The 21,243-nt window shown below is 35.4% G+C and overlaps 1 protein-coding gene across 9 annotated transcripts in view; it reads right to left on the bottom strand.

Moving 5' to 3' along the window:
- The window catches only part of ARID4B (AT-rich interaction domain 4B), a 149,037-nt gene that overhangs the window by 85,840 nt on the left and 41,954 nt on the right, over positions 1 to 21,243 (bottom strand). The gene's annotated exons all lie outside the window — the stretch shown is intronic.

The following is a 21,243-nucleotide window of genomic DNA, read 5'->3' as shown; positions in this document are numbered from 1 at the left end:
GAACCCTTTTTTTCTATTAACATTCTATAGAAATTCCATAGAACATAAGGTGGAAAATGCTGTTCTACAGCAATGAATAAAGAAAATATCAATTTCATTTGGATCTTAAAGTAAATTCACTCCTAACAGTTGCGGCTAATACACATAGGAGTGACCTATCTCCAAAGAAAAACTTCTAATGCAATAACAAAAGTGCCCATAATTGTATCAAATAATTTTAATAACTTTTTTTAAAGGCAGGGAGGTATCACACAAACCAAGACAAGGGTGCTACAACTAAAAATATCAGGCCAACTTCCTTAACGGCCATTTGCCTTTCATTCTATGTCTTTCATGAAAAGTATTTAAAAAAACAACTCAAAACACACCAAGAAAATCATTTTTAAAATCTACTTAGGGGGGCCGGGCCTGTGGCCGAGTGGTTAAGTTCACACACTCTGCTTCAGTGGCCCGGGGTTTCACCAATTCGGATCCTGGGCGCGGACATGGCACCGCTCATCAGGCCATGCTGAGGTGGCATCCCACACGCCACAACTAGAAGGACTCACAACTAAAAATATACAACTGTGTATAGGGGGCGCTTTGGGAAGAAAAAGAAAACATAAAAATCTTAAAAAAAAAAAATCTTAGGAAAATGCCTATATTTCAATGCATTTATGCCATAACAGAAGTGCACCTTCATAGAAAGATAATCTTTTCTGCATTACTACTTTTTAAGTTTGTTGATATTATTAATTAACTACAACTTTATAACCGTGTACTATTCTTGCACCTAAAGTTAATAAATGCATTTCTACTTGATCTACCAGGCTTATCCCTCTTAAAATATCGTTTTTCTTGGTTAAAATTTTGGCTAAGTTCCAAACAAGCTAGTGGCTTCCTTTTAGCAAGAATATGAAAAGGATTCACAGCACTTCACTCAGAAACTTTAAGAAAATTTCAGAAAGACACTAAATTCACTTGGTGGTTCAACTGGTATTGTATGTTAATCCTAGAAAAGCCCAAATGGTTGGGCAGTCTTCATGACCACAGGCTCGCTACTCTCCACAACTTGTAACCTCTCCCATTAACAATCCTGCCTTACTAGCCATTAAAATTTTATTTTCGCAAAGAAATAATATAGTTAAAATAAATGAAAACTGATGAAGAACCAGAAATTGTGAAAGGTAGAAAAGAACGAGAAATCAACTAAAAGTTGCACATTTGTGCCTACTCAGAAACAAATAAATATTTAAGAAGTGATACTCATTTTAGATATTTTTATTACAGAGAATTCTGAATAAAAGAGGGAATAGAAAAGTAATATATTTACACTACTACTATGCAGAAACCCATTTACATATTCTTTTCATTACAATTCATATTAAACACTGGCAACACTCCAACTACAGCAAACTATTATAAATATGTTTACTGAGCAGATTTATTCAACTTGAATTTGAGAGAGGGATTTCCACCCCCAAACTAAGCCCATCCCACATCCTTACCAACATGAAAATCCATATTGACAGAAAAGAGCAATAATTACCTAAATATTGTGGGGGCAAATTATTATTTTGAAGGGTAATATTTTCCTTCCTTCACACTAGAACACATGAAAGGAATTAGCAAGGCATATAAAGAAAATATCTATTAGAAAAACATTTGCAAAGGGAATCTGAAGTCTAATAAAAACCTGCTAAAATTGAAATACACAGAACAGTGTTAATTTGTTAAAAAGAGTATAGAAAAAGCAAAAATCTATGTTCTGATCTCACTTCTGCCTCTTTTTTTCTTGGATCATCTTAGATAAGTTACTTTTCTGTTCCTAAATTCTCATCATTAGATGAATATAATAATTTGAATTCTGTATACATTTGTTTAAACAAGCCTGTATCAAAGCATCGATTGGGCTTACAAAAATGATCAGAATGGGATACTTTGAGACATATAATCATCTAGAAGTAAAACTATGCTAATCAAAATATAAATGAGAATTTCTACAGAAAAACAAATGAAATCCATAACCTATATGGTCCGATCTGTACATGTAATTCTAGCAGGGCATAAATTATCACTCTATCATTAGCATAACGTGAGGTAATAAAGCAGACTAATAGCATAAGCTTTCAAAGCAGAAAGACAAGGTCCTGATCCCAGCTCTATTCCTTATACTAACCAGATGAGTTTTTGAGGATCTACTGAACTTAAAAGCTTTAGTTTCCACATCAGGAAAATAGGGTCAATATTAGAAAGCACTCACTTATGATGCCTGAAGTATTTAGCTATTAACAATTACTTTTAATATTATGAAAAACACTCAATGAGGGCTAACAAGTCATTAAACCAATATAAATTGAGGTTTGGTACCCCCTCCTTTTAAATGATTGCTCATCATAAGGAAATGCAAACTGAAAGTTAAACTACTTTCCTCACTTTTTCAACTATGTCAATACTCCTGAGAATATAATTACTTTTCAGTTCTAATGAGAAAATAACACAGGGTATTTGGTAATATGTGTATGTCTTTAAAATGTTATACTTCTATTTCTAGGAATGCAAAAATAATCAAGGATATATATGTTATATGCTATATACAGAAAAAACATAATAATAACGACACAAACATTAACCTATGGGAAAGGTAGTAGAATGGAGGTCTATGTGTGTCAAAATATTTTATTCAGAGGAAGTCTTCTTGTTTTTAAAAAAAGGTTCCTTTTCTGTTTTTTACAGTTGGCATTGATTTGCTTTTTAAAATGCATACTAAGGAACATGTCAAACATATACAAAAGAAGATAGAACTGTATAATAAATCCCCCATATACTCATAATCTGGCTCCCACAATTATCAACTTGGACAATTTTGTCTCATCTATACCCCTACCCATTCCTCCCAAAACCTGATTATTTTGAAGGAAAGTCCAGATATTATATCATTTCATGCGAACAATAAAAAGTACTATAACCTGTAACAACCGGCATTATAGGTTACTTTATTAATACTTTTCTGTATTCTCCAATGTATTTGGAAGGACTATATAAATGAGAGTCAGTATAATAAGGTGATTAAGAGCACAGGCACTTGAATTAGATGCTTAGGTTCAAATCTACCACTTAGTAGCTAGGTGACCTTGGGCTAGGACCTCTGTGCCTCAGGATATATTAACAGTGACTATCTCACAAGGATGAGGATTGAAATGCTACAAGTAAAGGGGTCAGAGCAGGGCCCAGCATACAGTGCCAAATAAAGGCTGTTACTATTACTTAGTCATCTGGGGGAAAACTGTGAGTTAAAAAAAATTTTAAGTCTTATACAAAAGAGATCCCACATAAATAGAGCAGATGCCAATACAACTGTGTAAATATATATGGAGGGGGAAGCAGTGTTTAATAATAAACAATAATAATAATAATTAATATTGTCCCCCTTGTTCAATTCAGAAATAAAGTAATCACGTTGAATTCTAGCAGCAAGAGAGGTTAAGTGTTGGTAGGGATGTTCCACAAGAAAGTGTATCGCAACCCTTTAGTGTGGAAGAAAGGCAACCAAGAATACAGACCTCTTCTGAGGCTACTGAACTTTGGTCCAACATAGAGATATTCAAAGAATTATGTCAGCAAGTTAACTAAGATTCCTTTGACCAACACCAATCCTGTTAGGTATCATGTATACAACCAGAAAAATACTCTTACCTTCTCTTTTTGCTCTGCTTCTCTGATTTTGGTCAACAATATGGACCATCTCAGATGATAAAATAAAACATTTTTATGTAGCACCTCCATACCAAAAAGGAAATTAAACTACTAAATTATCATCCCTTTGTTTAGCAAACACAACAGTCTTCTAGTTGTCAAAGCAACAGCTACCTCACAGTTATCCAGCATTGCTTAAGTAATTATTTTTCTAGTCAATCTACCAAATGCCCGTTTAACTGGCACCTAAAAAAACATTGAATTCCACAGGAACACTAAAAAAAATAAGCAATTTTTAAATTAGCTATTGGTGGATAACAATTCGTCAAGAAGCCAAAATGCCAGGCAAATACGTAAGTGCCCAAATGAATCAACAGTGATCTTTAACGCGCCTTGGACTGCACTACACCAAATATACAAAAAAATTTTAGAAAGACAGTAGTTGAATCAATTCTCCAAATGGTTGACTAGTGTTGACACTGCCTAGGAAATATCCAGTTATTAAAGATCTATTTTTAAAAAAGCAAAACATGCTGAATGACATTTTATTGAGGTAGTCTCTTAAAAAGAGTAAGCATTCAAAATGGTTACTAAGGCAATGCCAATCCAGCCGAGAATCATAAAACAAGAGTATCAAATTTGATGCTAAAATCCTCAGTAAATAAGTGTACTTAAACACAATGTGACAATAAATCTATGAAAACAACCTTTAGTACACAACAATCTCAAACAGGCATTAATAATAGAGATAATTCCAACAGATGAATGAATGAAAAATACTCACACCTATATACCAAGGGGTATATCACTTAAAAACAGCTTAAAATTAAAATGCCTAATTTTGAGGACATACAAAAAAAAAAAAAGAAAGAGTACATTGAGGAAATAAGACTGCACAATCTAACTCTAAAATCTCCTCCGGGGCCATTTCCTCTCTTCCTTTTCATGTGGTACTAAGGACATGGGATAGTGAGGGGTAAGGGTTGGGGAGGCACAAGAGGTAAGGGGCAGATGCTTGAGTATACAAGGCAGTGAAGAGGAGATTAGGAGAGCCACATGGAAGCACAGGCAGACCCTGTGGCTGAGGACATGGTGAAAGCTGAGTATGGACAGAGGAAAAGAGCAGTATACTTGGAAGATTTGTTACACTGACCAAATAAGTGAACTGATGGAATCAAATAAGTAAATATACTGAGGATAGTGGGGCCATATTTCTCACTGCCAAAGAAATTTAAAATTAAGGAAGAGGAAAGGCTATGAAGAAGTCTAAGGTACTGAACTGGAATTAGAAATAAGAATTCATTTGTGTATTTTATATATATATATATATTTATGTAAAAGAACAGTACAGATGTAGATGTGTATATGCATATATATTTGTATGTGCCTGTGTGTGTGCACATATATACATTCATATATTTTCCTAACTCTGTCCACCAAGAAGGCCTAAGAGCAACTGACAGTCCAGTAACAAAAAGCATACCAACGGCCTACATCTTAATGTCTAAATCCCAACCTACCTTAAAAAGAACCAGGGATCCTTGGAGAAACGGCTGATTTCAAAGCTGGGCAGGAATAATACAAGAAGAATCTGAAACATCTTGTGCCAGAAAGTAAGGAAACGCTCAATGAATGACAAGGACATTTCAAAGGGACACAGAAGCCACCTTGAGGGGCATCCTACTGGTCAAATTTGGGAAACTTTGAACATCAAAATAAATACTCATTGTCCTATTATCCTGTCAGGGATGTACAGGTATGTCAAAACAGATTGACTTAAGATGTGTGTATTCCACTATAAGGAAATCATACCTCAGCTTAAAAAATTAATGATAATAACAAATTACAACCCATTCAATAAAACTTGTGGCATCCGTGAGTCCATCCTGACAAATGAATGAATGATAAATAAATAAGTAAATGCAAAAAGGGGAAAGCTCTTCCTTACAGTAAGAGGTTAATAAATGTAGTAGGAATGATGGAAATAGAGAATCATCTTTTGGCAACCATCATAAAGGTGACTGATTCATATAGTCGTCAAGAGATGCTAAACTGATGAGTGCAGGCTTGATGAAGAACAGGCTATTGGCATAACCCTGGAATACTACTCAATTATTAGTGGTGGAAGGAAGTGATATACTGAGAACAAAAGAGCATTCTTTCTGTGGTATACCTGCCAAGAATGACTTTGATAATGAGAAAAGTTAGACAGACCCAAGTTGAAGTTATACTACAGAATGTAAGGTCTGTATTCCTCAAAATTCTAAAGGATATGAAATATAGGAAAAACTAGGAACCAGTTTTAGATTGAAATAGTCTGAAGAGACATGATAAGCAAATGCAACATGTATTCCCGGATAGAGTATGAACTCAGAAAGGAAAAAGAGACATTATTAGGAGAGTTGCTGAAATCTGAAAGGGTCTGTGGTTAGGATGGTAGTATTATACCAATACTGATTACTTGATTTAGAGAGGTAAATGCAGGGTAGGTAGAAGAGTGCCCTTTCTGTTGGGAATTACACACTGGAGTATTTAGGAGTGACAGGACATCATGTCTGCAGCTTGCTCTCAGAAAGTTTAAAGATAATAACAATGGGTACATGTACATGTATACATACATACAGATTATATGAACTCTTGGTACTACAAATTTGAAATTATTTGAAAATAAATTATTTCTTAAAGCAGTATATATTTACTGGGCTTTCTTATAGGAACTGCTCATTTATGTCTTTCTGAGTTACTTTTTTTAACTGGATTGTAAAAGTTCTTGCATATTAAAAAAAAAATCAACCCTTCCCCTCAAACACAAAAAATCTTCTCTGGATCACTGAAGAAATTAAAGAAGAAATCAAATATATCTGGAGACAAATGAAAATGAAAATATGCCATACCAACTCATTTGGGATGCAGCAAAAGCGGTCCTAAGAGGGAAATTCATTGCAATACAGGCTCACCTCAATAAACAAGAAAAATCTCAGATAAGCAATCTTAAACGACACCTAATAGAACTAGAAAAAGAAGAATAAACAAAGCCCAAAGTCATTAGAAGGAGGGAAATAATAAAAATTAGAGCAGAAACAAATGAAATTGAAACAAAAAGGACAGCAGAACGGATCAATGAAACAAAGAGTTGGTTCTCTGAAAAACGAAACAAAATTGACAAACCCTTAGCCAGGCTCACTTAAGAAAAAGACAGAAAGAAGACTCAAATAAAATCAGAAATGAGAGAGGAGAAATCACAATGGATACCACAGAAATAAAAAAGATCATAAGAGAATACTACGAAAAACTATATGCCAACAAATTAGACAACCTAGAAGAAATGGGTAAATTCTTAGACTCTTATAACCTCCCAAAACTGAAGCAGGAAGAAATAGAGAATCTGAATAGACCAATCACAAGTAAAGAAATAGAAACAGTAATCAAAAACCTCCCCAAAAATCAAAGTCCAGGACCAGACAGCTCCTCTGGAGAATTCTACCAAACATTCAAAGATTTAATACCTATCCTTCTCAAACTATTCCACAAAATTGAGGAAGATGGGGCACTCCCTAACACATGCTATGAAGCCAACATCACCCTGATCCCAAAACCATACAAGGACAACACAAAGAAGGAAAACTACAGGCCAATATCACTGATGAACATAGATGTAAAAATCCTCCACAAAATTTTGGCAAACCGAATGCAGCAATACATTACAAAGATTATACACCATGATCAAGTGGGATTTATACCAGGGACACAGGGATGGTTCAACATCTGCATGTCAATCAACGTGATACACTACACATTAACAAAATGAGAAACAAAAACCACATGATCATCTCAATAGATGCAGAGAAAGCATTCAACAAGATCCAACACCCATTTATGATAAAAACTCTCAATAAAATGGGTATAGAAGGAAAGTACCTCAACATAATAAAGGCCATATATGACAAACCCACAGCCAACATCATACTCAATGGGCAAAAACTGAAAGCCATCCCTCTGAGAACAGGGACAAGACAAGGGTGTCCGTTCTCACCACTCTTATTCAACAGAGTACTGGAGGTGTTGGCCAGAGGAATTCGGCAGGAAAAAGAAAAGGATTCCAAATAGGCAGTGAAGAAGTGGAACTCTTGCTGTTTGGAGATGACATGATCTTATATATAGAAAACCCCAAAGAATCTATTGAAAAACTATTAGAAATAAGCAACAACTACAGCAAAGTTGCAGGGTATAAAATCAACTTACATAAATCAGTAGCATTTCTATACACTAACAACGAACTAAGAGAAAAAGATCTCAAGAACACAATCACATTCACAATTGCAACAAAAAGAATAAAATACCTTGGGATAAATTTAACCAAGGAAGTGAAAGACCTATACAACGAAAACTACAAGACTTTCCTGAAAGAAATTGATGACAACATAAGGAGATGGAAAGACATTCCATGTGCACGGAATGGAAGAATAAACATAGTTAAAATGTCCATACTACCTAAAGCAATCTACAGATTCAACACCATCCCAATGAGAATCCCAATGACAGTCTTTACAGAAATTGAACAAAGAATCCTAAAATTCATATGGGGCAACAAAAGACCCTGAATTGCTAAAGCAATCCTGAGAAAAAAGAACACAGCTGGAGGCATCACAGTCCCTGACTTCAAAACATACTACAAAGCTACAGTAATCAAAACAGCATGGTACTGGTACAAAAACAGGTCCAGAGATCCATGGAACAGAATTGAAAGCCCAGAAATAAAACCACACATCTATGGACAGCTAACCTCCACAAAGGAGTTGAGGCCATATAATGGAGAAAAGAAAGTCTCTTCAACAAATACTGCTGGGAAAACTGGACAGCCACATGTAAAAGAATGAAAATTGACCATTCTTTTTCACCATCACAAAAATAAACTCAAAATGGATCAAAGACCTAAAGACTAGACCTGAAACCATAAGGCTTCTAGAAGAAAACATAGGTAGTACACTCTTTGACATCAGTATCAAAAGGATCTTTTCAGACACCATGTCTTCTCAGACAAGGGAAACAACAGAAAGAATAAACAAATGGGACTTAATCAGACTAAAGAGCTTCTTCAAGGCAAGGGAAAACAGGATTGAAACAAGAAAACAACCCACTAATTGGGAAAAAATATTTACAAGTTATATATCCAGCAAAGGGTTAATCTCCATAATATATAAAGAACTCACACAACTCAACAACAAAAAATCAAACACTGGGCGGGGGACATAAATAGACATTTCTCCAAAGAAGATATATGGATGGCCAACAGACACATGAAAAGATGCTCATCATCACTAATCATCAGGGAAATGCAAATCAAAACTACACTAAGATATCATCTTATACCTGTCAGAATGGCAAAAATAAACAAAACAAAAAGTGACATATGTTGGAGAGGTTGTGGAGAAAAAGGAACCCTCATACACTGTTGGTGGGAATGCAAAATGGTGCAGCCACTATAGAAAACAGTATGGAGATTTCTCAAAAAATTAAAAATAGAAATACCATATGACCCAGCCATCCCACTACTGGGTATCTATCCAAAGAACTTGAAATCAGCAATTCCAAAAGTCCCATGCACCTCTTGCAGCATTATTTACAATAGCCAAGACGTGGAAGCAACCTAAGTGCCCATATCAACTGATGACTGGATAAAGAAGATATGGTGTGTGTACACACACACACACACACACACACACACACACACACACACACACACACACAGTATGGAATACTACTCAGCCATAAAAAAGGATAAAATAGTCCCATTCACAACAACATGGATGGAACTTGAGGGTATGTTAAATGAAAAAAGCCAGACAGAGAAAGACGAACTCTGTATGACTCCACTAATAGGTGGAAGTTAAACACGTAGACAAAGAGAACTGATTGGTGGTTATCAGAGGAAAGGCGGGGAGGGGAGGTGGGCACAAAGGGTGAAGTGGTGCACCTACAACATGACTGACAATAATGTACAAGTGAAATTTCACAAGGTTGTAAACTATCATAATCTTATTAAAAAGTAAAAAAAAAAAAGACTGGGATTGGGCAGGCTTTGAGTCATTTCAAAAAATGGAAATAAAGATTAAAAAGGCATGATTGAAAAAAAAATCTGTGGATACTATCTCTATTTCCTAACATCCTTCCTAAAATTTAAGTTACTTTAGTTGATGGAACCACAAATCACTTACAAAATAAAATTTAGACCCACATCTATTAACCAGAGAGATACCTGCTTATTCACAGATATTAACACAGGGCTATCTGCATATTCCTGGAAACTTAAATAACTCAAAATAGACATTCTAACCAGAATGTTCATCTTCAGCAAAGAGGTAAGAGAAAGATACATTGGGAAGGACATTTATTAAGTGCCTACTGTATTTAAGAAATTATTCTACCTGCCAAAAAAAACCCAAAGGCATTTTCCTCATATAACACAAAGGTAGCCAACTTATTTTGCCCTCCTAAGAGGTTAATCTTATTTGTTACCTTGCTAGCAAGGTTGAAAGCTTATTCAAATGCAAATGATTCACCTTTAGAGTAACATGACTCTAAGAACATACCATGCTTATTTACAATATTTAAACTCTGAATTACAAAGAGAAATTACAAAGAGAATTACAAAGAGAAATCATAAACTGGCAGTGTTATGATCTGTATCTATCTGAGCATCTTAGTAATATCTACTGGCATGAAACAGAAGGCAATAAGTAGAACATTCTGAAATGTCACAAGATAAGTCACTAAGGATGCATCTAAAGAACATTTTCTAAGAGTTTGCTTGATTACCAAAAATAATAATAATCCTTAAAACTACCCATCAACTAGGTTTTTTTTAGATGACTTGAAAATAACAGTATTACATTTTTGTTTTATTACTAATAAAAACAATAGCAGAAAGCTAAAGGGAAAAAGTCAGATCAGCAGAAGCATCTTTCTTAGAGATGAATTGTTAGAATTCCATTCCAGATATTCTTCCCTGGCAAAATAATTAAACAGATCAATAGATGATAGTTTGATTAACTACTCCTACTTCATTGTAAATTTTTATTTTTCATTTAATAAAGCCTGCATGTTCTTCCATACCTTAAATGTGATTCTATAAAGTGATTGCTAATTGCTACACAGTCGTACCTGTGATGTAGCTGCCTTCATGTACCTATTTCTTCATGATTGCAGAAACAGGGAGATAGGAGGGGGAAATTAAGAAAAAGAGGAAATAGAGGATGGCAAGGAGGTAGGAGTAAAGACAGGTGGACGGTAGAGAGCAGAAGTAGAGAGAATAATGAGAAAGCAAATCCTGTGGACTTGTGGTTTGGGTCTTGGTTCACTAGCAAGCCATCTATTTGTTATCTGATTTCAGAGTCGTGGTTGTCTACATGAAATGCTCAATGTACAGATTAAGACCTGGGAAAATCCGAAAATTCTCTAGATTTGGAACAAGAGAGATTACTATTCATCTACTTGATAACTTTCTGTCTTGGGGTATGTCACTTTGATCTGTGGTTTCCTCTGTGTAGAATGGGGATTTATCTTGCAGGGTGCTTGTAAGTTTTAAATTAAATTAGGTAGCATATTTAGAATCTTTAGGAGACTGACAGGTCCTGGGTAAGCACTCAGCAAATATTAGATTAAATATGAAATTGCTATTTTTCTAGATCACAAAAGGTCAAATATTGTCAATTTTATATGGTTCAACCTAACAGTGATTTTTCTCCTTTTCTTTTAAGCAGGTGGGAAACCACAGACCAACACCCCAGACACCTCACAGTACAGTCCTACTCCAAACAATCAGCTCAGACCCTGCACCTGCTCTATTGCCCACAAGCAAGACCCAACTTTGCACTACTTATCACTCAGGGGCCCACAGGACTCCATCTATACATATTTCCTCCTATTGCCAGATGGTTAGGCCTCTCACTGAGGTCTGGGTCCTGGGCAACTTACATTGGACCCATTATACCACTAACGGAGCTACGGCTATTTTTTCCCACTTGATGGCTGTCTGGTCCACCAAGCAAGTTTTTATCCTGTTTTACATCCTCAAGAATATAACCTTGAAACTGCCATCAAAAGGAAACAGTAATTTTTGATCACTTGAAAATCTATTCAGTACTTGTCCAGGGACCAAAAGAAATTGACCCACACAGTATGTAATAAACATTATAAGTCATAGAAATCATTCTAATTTCAGAGCACTAATGTATTAACCCCTTTGGTAACCAATGCCACACTACTCATTGCTGTACTATATACTGGCTTTGCTTGTCCCAAATGGATACAAACGTTTTGTAAAGGTAACCATTTCAGACTGTAATGATTTGTATCTGTCTTCTCTCCTAGATTGAGCAATTTAAGGCAGAAATAGTGTCTTCTTCATCTTTGGATGCCCTGATCCCAGAATTGTACCTACATATAGATACACATACTGTCATGTGTCGCTTAATGAGATGAGGATACGTTCTGAGAAATGTGTCATTAGGTGATTTAGTAGTTGTGCAAATAGAGTGTAGTGAAACAAAATTTGCCACCCCCAAATTTGTCTCTTTAACATGAGGATTATTTTAGGCTGATTATTTTTAAGAAGGAATAGACTCAGAAAGTTTTTCTTTTTACCTTCCCCTTAACTGCCTAAAAGAATTCAGATTAAAAAAACCTGTCTCAGGAAGTGAGCTCTCACCTTAGCATAACATGAACTAGATGACAGACAGGGAGAAACCTAGAAAAAGCTGTTTGTTGTCCTCCCCGTTTTTCTGTTTCTGTGCTGCCAAACACTTGTTTTCCAAACATTTGCTCCTTTTCACCTACCTGTGAATTGCCTTCCTTCCCTTTGAAGCCTGACTCTCCCCTTTCCCAACATCTTCTTTTGTCTTTAGCTGAGGATGGTATTTAAGATGAGGGCTTCGGCCATTTTGGTGAGTTACTCAATTTTCCTGGGTTTCTCCTATGTATACACATTATCAAACTTTTGTTTTTCTCCTGTTAATCTATCTCATGTCAATTTAATTCTCAGAACAGCCAGAAGAAACTAGAAGAGCAGAGGAAAATTTCTTCCTCCTCTTCAGTACTTACACAAACCTAGATGGTATAGCCTACTACACACCTAGGCTATATGGTACTAATCTTAAGGGATCACAATGGCATACGTGGTGGTTGTCGACCAAAACGTCATTATGAGGCTCATAACTGTATACATATACGTACATTTTTCGAACCAAAGAACTCAGACATTAGTTAAGCCCTGCTAAATGAGATTTCTCTATAGTAAAAAAAATATTTACATCTCAAAAACACCTTATATTGGGAGACATCTTATATTGAGAGGTCAAAAGCAAGAGCTCTGGAATCAGAGAACCTGGGTTCGAACTCCAGCTATGTGACATTTGGGACACGTTGTTTAACTTCTCTGAGCCTAGCTTCACATTTGTAAAGTGGGATTGAGAATAGTAACAATAATAAACATATAATATTACTTATATATAATAAACATATAATATAAAAAATATACATAATAAAGTTGTGACCTGTTACACACAAAATTACATTATATGCTAATAAATCTAAAACACTGTTTATGACTTATCAGATGGCCAAGTTTCTACAATAAAAAAAGTTCACATAGTTTTATAAAGAATAAGTTGCTAATGTGACAAGCACCAATTACTAGGTTATTTCTCTTAACAAAGAGTTATGTTCTGGCAATACGCTTTGCCAACAAAAAGTTGATTAGACTGGTAGCCAGCTACCTGATCCAAACTGGGCCGACCACGTTCTCTCTTCTAGGAATTTAAAGTTGAAATGCTAATCAGTTTGTTGGTAGAGCAAAGTGATAGAGCCTGTGGTAGCTATTTTCTGGTATGTGTAGGGGGAAGCAGAGAAAACTGGTTTGCAAAGAGAGAATAAGAAAAATAAAGAAAAAGAAAAGAACAAAGATATGCAGAGAAAAAAAGGGACACATAAGAGACTGTGTGTCCTTTGAGAGAACAATGAGCTCTCTTAGTTCCTGCTAGCTTTCCAACTCCCAAGGTAAACCCCTCTTCAAATTGACTTTCTGCTCTTGAATACTTTATATCCTTAAAATAAATTCTCTTTTCAGTTTTTTATAATCTGAGATGATTTCTATTACCTGTAATCAAAATAGTCAATTAAAACCCACCAAAAACTTATCAAAGTAGAAGTAATATAAAATGTAATTGCAATTCTATAAACATTTATTAAGCATCCATAATGTCCTGGGATATTTAGCACTTAGATCACATCTATACAAATATTAAACCAACTCCAGTTTAAAATTTTAAGCTAAATTGTCACAATATACAACGTCCTACAAGAGCAATAAGGAATAATGAAATATGAATATACGAAGGAAACAATCAGATTTTTTAAAAAGCTATTCAAGGATATCAGATCACTATTACAGCAATAGAAGCATTACAAAATAGTAGTAAGATACAACCTCTGGCTCCTAATTTTTAAAAATCAACTTGTAGGGGCTGACCCCGTGGCCAAGTGGTTAAGTTAGCACGCTCCGCTGCAGGCGGCCCAGTGTTTCGTTGGTTCGAATCCTGGGTGCGGACATGGCACTGCTCATCAAACCACGCTGAGGCGGCATCCACATGCCACAACTAGAAGGACCCACAACTAAGAAAATACAACTATGTACCAGGGGGCTTTGGGGAGAAAAAGGAAAAGAAATAAAATCTTTAAAAAAAAAAAATCAACCTGTAAGCCTTTACTGGATAGGTCTAGCCATAGGATCTTATCAATTTACTAAAAATATATTAACACACAAAAAAACAATAGTTTCTATCTTCAACAGACTCTTCTACTTTTCCCCTCATATTTTTCAAAACTTAGAAATCTCTTACCAAATCAGAAGAAAAAACAGAGCATTAGCCAGGAATAAAGCAAGAATAATAACTGCTCAATAAACACTAAGTGAATGAATGAACAAATGTATTAATTGATCAAACCAAATCAAAATTGGACTGCCTAGTGTGTTCCTGGCTAGATGTCCAGAATATATAAAAAAACAAAATATTTTCCTGGCTTCAAAAGTTTATGACCTAGCTGGGGAGAATGAGCAAAAGACCAAATCAACGTTTTAAGATAAAAGAATTTTTTTCCCTATGAGTTCTAATTAATTAATTGATTGATTGATTAATTTTTACATTCCACACATAATACCCTGCAGTATTTGCCTTTCTCTGTCTGGTTTATTTCACTTAACATAATGCCCTCCAGGTTCAGCTATGTTGTCAAAAGAAATTTTTTAAAAAGAAGTCTTCAAAGTCTGTCACATTGAGAAGACTAACTGGATACATTTAATACTGTATAGTCCAACTAGATTGATTTGGATTAGGGCTGGGGGGTACAAAATTCTTCAAATTAATATCTCGATAACTCAAAAGTAATTTGACCCACTATTTTGAAAGATAGTACTGAAAATAAGATTTCAACCATATAAGAAAAAATAAGCTACTAGTCTATTACTAATCTAACAATTCTTTTCTCACTGAATATTTATTGAATAATTTGTCTAAATAATGGTTAACTATGGTATATATATTTTTTGTTATAATACAAAGCTAAATAAATACTTGGAAATGCTCTAGGAAAACTAATTTTGAAGAATGAAATCACTTACAATAATATATGGTCCTTGCCTCCTATGGAGTCTCAATTTGTATCAAAACTATCACTAAAACTGGAAAGAACTTCCTGATACATCTCATCAAAAGAATTCTCTTTTTATGTCATAGGCTATTAGTCTACAACAAAAGATAAACAGTGATATTAAAGACAATATAAGTCAGACGTTTTTAAGGCCTTATTTTCTTGTGTGCATATTTTATGGTGTACTGTTTCTGTTATTTTGTTGTTTGGTTTTGGAGTTTTGGGGGTTTTTTGGTTTGTTTGTTTTTCCCCTGATCACCATCCCAGCATGTTTAATGGTGGCACCAACTGGCTTTTACTTGGCCATTCCTTCTATACTACATCACACTAAATGGAGATTCTGTTAGTTGCTAAGGATACCTATCCACTTAGGACCAAAAGAAATAATTTCAGGATAGGTGTAGGGAAACAAGTCTAGGTCAAAACTCTATCTCCTGACACTCCATATGCACCTAGTCTTACTGCTAGATCACAATGGTGGTCTTCGGGGTCACCAGAAATTACTGTTACATCAGAGCCAATATCCAATAGTTTCCCCCACGTTTTAAGAACTGAGTATTTCCCTTTACCCACTGCACAAGTCATTTAAAGTGAATGAACACAAGGTATCATTAGTGAAGGTAGATAGGAAGGGTCACACTATATATAGAGAGATGTAACATGCCCTCCAGGGTACTTGATCTTGCCTTCTTTCAATGGGCTCTGAGAACTCAACAGACTCAGTCTCGAGGCAATCTAATAGGATAGCTTACAATAGATTCTCCATCAGACCTGAACTTTTAAGACGTTATACCAATCAAATGAATTACTAGGTTGCTTATCAACCTAGGGATTCCACGTGGATCAGAACATTTTCAGAGTTTGATTATCAAACCTGCCCTGCTACCTATTGTGATGACCATGCCCATCTTGCCACAGGCTAAACTCTGCCTCCTTGGGATTCTCTGACTCAACTAAGGTCATGAAAAATATTTCGATGGCATCCCTTCCATAAGCATTTCCCACTGGAAAGCAAAGCAATGAAGCCCTTAAATTCTAGCATTTCCCTTGCTAATCCATTTTCCCCAAGAAAATGCTGAAGAGAGAATCCACGGGACTGTGATTACCAAGGTGAGATAATACATTCCAAGTGGTATGGAGAGGATTCACTGAGCATACGAAAAGACAGAATCTCTTATTTATTTATCTTAAAAATAGCCAAGAAACTAAGCTTTTCTAATAAATATTTCTTATGCTGATCTATGTGAGTCATGTGTCCTGTGAACACACACATCCTGAGGGAAAAGTGGCAGCTGCACAACACACAGGGGTTGACAGTGGTGCCTTCAAATGTTCATTCACTTTCATCTTTCATCATAAATTTACATATTGGGTAATATGCGTTACCATACTAACAATACACCTAATAATATGTATTAGGTATGCCCAATATGTAAATTTTGTAAATTACAACATTCTTGTTTACATGAGCTTGTGGATTATATCATAAACTAGAAAAGAGGTTCTCAAAATATGTTCCCAGGACCAAGAGCATTCATATCACCTGGGACCTTAGAAATGCAAATTCTCAGGCCTACTCCAGATGTTCTGAATTAGAAACTCTGGGGGAAGGAATTAGCAATCTGTGTTTTAACAAGCTTTCTAGAGAACTCTGCTGCATCCCATAGTTTGAGAACCAATGACCTAGAGTTTATTTCTCTAGATCCTCACTGGGAACTTGTAATAGACATACTCAGCAACTAACAGAAACTCTCTTTGGTTTCCTGACCCACATAGTATGACGTATTACGATGGGAATTGTCAAAGAGAAAGCCATTTAGGGAATCGTGGCTACCCTTAAAGACTTGAACGCTGTCAGGATGGTGATAACAAAAAGAAATACTGAACAAACACAGAGAATGAAGTAAGATAATAAAAGCAGACTCACTTAAAATAAGATAATATAGGGGGCCAGCCCTGTGACTGAGTGGTTAAGTTCATGCACTCCACTTCAGTAGCCCAGGGTTTCGCGGGTTTGGATCCTAGGCGTGGACCTAGCACTGCTCATCAAGCCATGCTGAGGCAGCGTCCCACACAGCAGAACTAGAAAGACCCACAACTAGAATATACAACTATGTACTGGGGGGCTTTAGGGGAAGAAGAAAATAAAAAATGAAATAATATAGAAAAATTGCTTTAAAAGATTCTAGCAAAGAAATCAGAAACTGAGATAAAACTATCAATGCAAAAGGTAAAGATTAAGAAAATTGAAAGCTAATAACTCTGCAGAAAAGAGTTAACACAGCAGGCCTGACTGCTTTTTTTGGCCTGTTAGCAAGGCTGGCTCTTGGATGGCATCTGGGAACTTATGGGAACCTGGATTTCAAGTGGGTTCCCACAATTAACTGGTAAGAGTGGATCCCTGTGCCTAAACTGTATGTACAAACATTACGGTTTATGCTAAACACCTGCTTTCATTCTCAGAGTTGGGAATTTGGGTATGTGCCAAGCATGGGGTGCCTATGTGACTAGCCCCCAATAAAAACCCTGGGTGCTGAGTCTCTAACAAGCTTCCCTGCTGGCAACCTTTCAGATATGCTGACAAAATTCATTGCTAAGGGAATTAAGTGCATCCTGTGGGACTCCACAGGGAGAAGACTCTGGAAGCTTGCAGGTGCAGGACTCTACCCCAACCATGTTTTCCTTTTGCTGATTATGCTTTGTATCACTTTGTTTTAATAAATCACAGCCTAAGTATGATTATACACTGAGTTTTTGAGTTCTCTCAGCAAATTACCAAACCTGAGGGTGGTCTTGAGGACTCCTAAAACACCCAACACATTCTCTCACTTCTATTGTAGGCTCTTTGACAGGTACATAACAGGGTTAAAAACACTGACAATACCATCAAATTTGACATGTTTATATTATTCTTACTTGACTTATTAATAAAATAAAACATTATAATATTATTTTATTCCCATTTTCTTATTCTTTTTAACATATCCAGTACGCCTACCTTGAATCACACGCTCAGTCCTTGGCCAGTGAAGGGCAAGGCACCTACAGCGACAGACCACTAAGGGAAACTAGCATGCTGTTACCAAATGAAGAGGGAATACACGCTGGGGAGGCCCAAATAAGAGATGACCAATAAAATCAGGCTATTTGGCAAAGACAAAACTTGCTTCAAGGATATCAGGGAAGCATCTCAAAGAAGAAGAGTCACAATCTTCCACAGTTCAGACTAAGTTACAAAGAGTCCTGAGGAACTTCTAATTGTTAGTTTACACTTAAGACATAAAAACAGAAAAAACATAGCAGTTTCAAATGTGAGCCCAAAATAAAAAGCCACAGACTCTACAGATTGCAAGTAATGACTCGCCATCAAGGCTGCTTCTCACCAGGGCAACTCTATATATCATGCCTCAAAGTGAGCAGGAGCTTTCATTTAATAGTGGTTAGCAAATCTAAGGAGGCTGGGTAATATCTAATAAAAATCTAATCTTACGCCATTTAAAAGACCAAAGAGAAATGCTAGAAATATTAGAGATATATAAATGAAAAGAAATTAATACATTACTAATCATATTAGATATCAATATTATCAATAATGGAATAATTTTCAGGCACAAAATGGTCCTTAAAACTTTCCTATTTTGGGTAAAATATTAGCCTAGGGATATATACCACGAATCAGGAGAAGGAGGCCCTAGTATGAAATAAAGACAAACACTGAAAGAATTCAGCAGCGTATCTGAAGACATTAAAACGATCAAAAACATAATCACTACATAAAGCATAATAATGCCTAACAACGGCCTCTAGTGGGTCCTAGCTAACCCAGTATTCACTTGGTCTGCCCTTAACACTGTGATATTGTATAAAAACTGTTTACAGCCTGACTTTGTTTACTTATATCCTCAACCACCAAAGTTTTTACATGGTCTAGTAAAACCCAAGATCTGACTTTAGCAGTGCATTGATTTTATCCCTCACTGCTGCCTCTAACTTATAGAAGGTAATATTCTGCTCCATATTACTTCAGAGGATACAATCAGGTAAAGGCAACCTTCAGTTTGGTAGACACTGGGATAACAGTATGTAAATTTAGCAAATGCAAAAATCAGTTTCATGGGTGTGTCAGATTTTGGAAGCATAAGTAGGTAAACCAAGGTGCTCTGTTTGGATGAAGACTACTATACATATAGGAATAGTTAGCTTGGAAGCTATAAAAGTGTTTCTGTAGGTCTCTGAAGACACTGCAATTAAAGAGAGATTTTCCAGAGATTTTATATATATATATGCAATAATGCTTTTGCTTTCAATAGACCCAAAAAAGTTTAAGAATTCCACTGCAGTTATGGTTTTTCATAAAGGTTATCTAATTAAAATGGGAGAAAGGGAGAGAACAAGAATACTTTGAAGCAAGTTAATCAGATTTAACCAGACATAGAAATATTTATTACCTTAGATATTATTTAACATTATAACAAAATAATAAATTTGACACATCTTTCAAAGCACATTCATTTCTATCAAAAAAAAAAACAACTCTGTAGGTAAATAGGAAAAGTATTTTTACCCAATGGTATAAAAAGGCAAACAAAGGCAGAACTTTAAGTGTCTTTAAGAACACATTAATTAGAGGCAAGAAAAGTGCTTAAACCCAGATTTCTACTCAGTGTTATTCCACGCTGCCTATCAGGTAGTAACAACTTAATCATCCTTTAAAAATTTATCTAAAACTAATGTATAAACTAAATTGATCTACCCACTCAAGAGGCAATGTTTAAAGACATTAAAAAGAAAAATTATTACAAAGTATGTTTAAAAAAATATATATAGGTAAAGACCTGAAAGGATATACTAAAATGTTAATAGTAGTTATCTCTGTAATGTCTGAATTATGAGTGATCTTTTTCTTCTCTAATCTTGTGGACTTTCCATATTTTCTATAATGAGTTTTCTATAATCACCAGAAACTGTTTAAATCAACTAAGATAAAAAAATATTTTATTATAAAACTATTAAATATTAGTCTTTAATATGTACTTAAAGGCAGTCAATTATGAGCTTTCTTGACAAGACTGTACTTTTTAAAAAAATTATTTTATTGGGGACATACTGGCTTACAACACTGTGTGAATTTCAAGTATTCATCCAGACTATACTTCTCTTTTTAAAAACAGTTCACTTACACTCTCTATAAAGGAAATGAAATTCATCCTATATTTTAAATGAATCTTCATTAATTCTGGTCTCCAAGTATACTTTAAAGTTATCTTAAGGAGCTGCCTGGTGGCGCAGCGGTTAAGTGCACATGTTCCACTTCGGCAGACCGGGGTTCGCTGGTTCAGATCCTGGGTACAGACATAGCACCGCCTGGCACACCATGCTGTGGTAGGCGTCCCACGTATAAAGTAGAGGAAGATGGGCACGGATGTTAGTTCAGGGCCAGTCTTCCTCAGCAAAAAGAGGACAATAGGCAGCAGTTAGCTCAGGGTTAATCTTCCTCAAAAAAAAAAGTTATCTTAAGATACAATGCAATAAACTGATCAGATGGAGAAATTTAACTACATTTATTTCACTGGCTTTCATCTGTTTATACTTATATGGTAAGTGTATCTTTAAAAATATAATTATGGTTTATGATTTCAACTAAAAATTAAGTGATTTAACTCTAAATGATACGCATTTTCACCTCAACTTTGTTTTTATTTAACTTTGGAAAATTTCACTGTTGTCTGCATAACTGCCCATCTGTCATTTCCATGATTATCTAAAGGAATTAATCATACTTCTTCCACAGAGATGAAAATATTGTATTTGGTTAACCAGAGGACACAACATATCATCTTACTATTTTTACTCTATCTTACACCT

The sequence above is a fragment of the Equus caballus genome, chromosome 1, assembly GCF_041296265.1.
Source record: "Equus caballus isolate H_3958 breed thoroughbred chromosome 1, TB-T2T, whole genome shotgun sequence".
NCBI lineage: Eukaryota > Metazoa > Chordata > Mammalia > Perissodactyla > Equidae > Equus > Equus caballus.
Note: the sequence above shows the minus strand (reverse complement) of the source record. Positions and strands in the feature narration are given on the sequence as shown.